The sequence below is a fragment of the Belonocnema kinseyi genome, chromosome 8, assembly GCF_010883055.1.
Source record: "Belonocnema kinseyi isolate 2016_QV_RU_SX_M_011 chromosome 8, B_treatae_v1, whole genome shotgun sequence".
Lineage (NCBI taxonomy): Eukaryota > Metazoa > Arthropoda > Insecta > Hymenoptera > Cynipidae > Belonocnema > Belonocnema kinseyi.
In genome coordinates, this window is record NC_046664.1 from 66,044,802 (window position 1) to 66,048,044 (window position 3,243).

Here is a 3,243-nt window from a genome sequence, read left to right on the forward strand (position 1 = left end):
TGACACCCTCGATACATTATCAGTGGTCATTCCAACTGACCTGGGTCAATTACTCATCGTAAACGTTTATAGGAATCCCCGCGCTTCTACTAGATCAATTAATTGGCAGACTTTCTTTGATTCGACTTCAAACTTTTCTCCTATCTTTGTTGGAGGAGACTTCAATGCACATCACCCATCTTGGGGATGTGAATCCTCCTGTCCCTCAGGAAATTCAATTTTTGATGCGCTGTCTGACACGGATCTATTTGTTATTAACAGCGGAGAATCGACTCTGTTTCGTCGTCCAGGGCAGAAAAAATCAGCTACAGATTTAACGATAGTTTCTAGTCATTTAAAATTAATTGCCTCATGGTCAGTTCTTGAAGATAAAATGGGTAGTGATCACTTTCCGTTGAAAATAAATATCGGTATTCCTTTCAAATACCACCAATTATTCCCACACAAATATAATTTAAAAAGAGTTGATTGGAAAAATTTCAAATCTTTTTTGTCTTCAATCCATAATGATGACAATCTTTCTGAATTAAAATCTCCTTATGATATTAAAAATGCATATTACAATTTTGCAAAGGATATACATGATGCCCTTCACAAGGCGGATCCCAAATTAGATAGAAAGCCTTCAAGGAAAAAATTCTATCCGAACTGCCCCCCCCCCCCCTGGTGGAACAATGAATGCGACAAGATTTCTTGTATAAGATTAGCAAAATTGAAACACTACATGGCCTCCTCTAACTACGAAAACTTTATTGATTTCCAAAAATAACAGGCATTAACTACAGAAAGATTTAAGATCATTAAACGCATCAGTTTCAGAGCATACTGTGAATCTCTGTCACTCAATTCCCCTATTTCTAATGTTTGGAATAAAATAAGAGGGTTTCGTCACAGACTATTGAACCCACCATCACATACCTCTAGCTCTATAACCTTGGATACACTAGATAATAGGAACGCCTATATCGAGAGCTTCTTAGCGATGTCAAATGATTTTTCTAATGTAGTGATTCCTTCTCTCCCAAAATTTTTCTTAGTAAACAATTCCTCCCTTTATAACAATACTCCTACTTCCCTTCCCCCAAATGACTATGCTGCTCTACAGCAAGTTGAAATTTTTGATGAACCCTTCACTTTTCAGGAGATGGCTTCTATTCTGAAAGGTTTGAAACTCAAATCCTCTCCTGGACTCGATAAAATTAGTTTTGAGGTAATATCAAACCTTCCAAAAGCCTCCCTTCTCCATCTACTACATATCTTAAATCATATAATTAATGAAAGTATCTTCCCTGATTCCTGGAAAGATTTCTTCATATTCCTTCTTCCTAAAAGTGATAGAAAGAAATTTAGGCCAACAGCGCTAGCCTCTTGTTTTTTAAAAATCGCAGAAAAACTGATCCTAAATAGACTTATTTATTGGCTAGAAAATCAAAACATCCTTCCTCCGTCTCAGTTTGGCTTTAGAAAAAACCGATCCTGTGCTGATAACATGGCGATCCTCTCCTCGGAATTGTATTTATCCCAAGCTAAAAATCAATATACAGACTGTCTGTTCTTGGACATAAAAGCCTCATATGATAATGTCATTCCAAATATTCTAACTAATGACCTACTGGAGATCGGTCTTCCTATTAAAATCTGTAAATTCATTTTCAATCTAACTCAAAAACGAAGGATTTTTTTCGAGTCAATGGCGAAAATAAAGGCCCATTCACTATCAAAAAAGGCCTCCCGCAGGGCTGCATTCTCAGTCCGGTTTCGTACACCATTTACACGCGGAAACTACATTTAAACATCTACCTTGGCTGCAAAATTTTAGAATTTGCCGATGATATAATCCTTTATTTTACATCATACGAATTGGAGGAATGTATTCATGTTCTCCAACAAAGTTTAACCAAGATAAATAACCTTCTGAAGGAAAGGGGTTTATCTATTTCCCCAGAGAAATCAAAACTAGTCATTTTTCCAATCCTAATCAAAAACTTACCAGATAATGTCCATATCTCTATTGACAACCAACCCATTAATCCCTCTGAGTCAGCTAATTTTGTAGGGATCATTTTTCATTGTACCTTATCTAGGGAGTTACACTTCTCAAAACTGATCAATAGAGGTAATCAAGTCATCAACATTTTGAAGTGCTTATGTGGTACTTGGTGGGATTCTTCAGGAAACTGAACAAACTGCACAATAGATTTTTACGTGTTATCTCCGGATACCGAATATCCACACCTATCATTGTTATGCAAGCTGAACTAAAAGAACTCTCCATAAAGTCCAGATTTCAACTACTATCTGACAAATTTTTAATAAAAACATTCCTTACATCCAACCATCCAGTGCATTCTATTTTATGTAACCTGTACTACATAACAAAAAATGGTTTGACTCTATTCAACCTGCATAAGAGCTTTTTCCTTCTAAAATCTTTCTACAAACTTCAGGGTTATAAAGACAGAGCTTTAAACTCAGCCACTCCGTTACATTTCTTAAGTCCCTACCCATTGAAGTTTTTCCAACCAGCGATCAATTTACAAACAGGCTTAGCCTTACAGCATAGTAAATACCCTGAAGAAGTTTTAAACAATTTCATTAAACATAAATTTCCGAATTTTGCCCACTTTTTCACCGACGGCTCAAAATTCCCAGAATCATTTGTTGGGGTCTCTGTATATTCCCCGCAATTAAATGTAGAAATTAAAGTGAGGATTTCGGAACACGCTTCTATCTACTCATCAGAAGCACTAGCGATTAGTGAGACAATTCAGTACATCTTGGATGACAACATTCCTAATTCACTAATTTTCTTCGACTCAAAAAATGTACTTCAAGCTTGTCAAAACTTCAATGCTTCTTCTTCAACGTCGCATCTTATTTTCAAGATTCGAAATCTTCTCTATATAGCTACAGGTAATAACCTTAATATAACTCTAATATGGATTTCTGGTCACAAGGGTATTCCAGGCAATGAATACGCCGACAATTTGGCTAAAATTTCCTCTAAAGATGGAACCTTTCTGGATATAAAACTCCCACACACTGATATTTGGTCAATAATCCTTCCCCTACACCTAAACTCTGCCTTAGAAGCTTGGGGTAAAGCCTCGGAATCTTCAGGTATTGGCCAATATTACTTTTAAACCTTTTTTGATTCATCGAAATTTAACAAACCATGGTTTCACAAATATAAACTCGATAGGAAATCAATAGTAATTATTTCAAGGTTACGGGCCAATCACT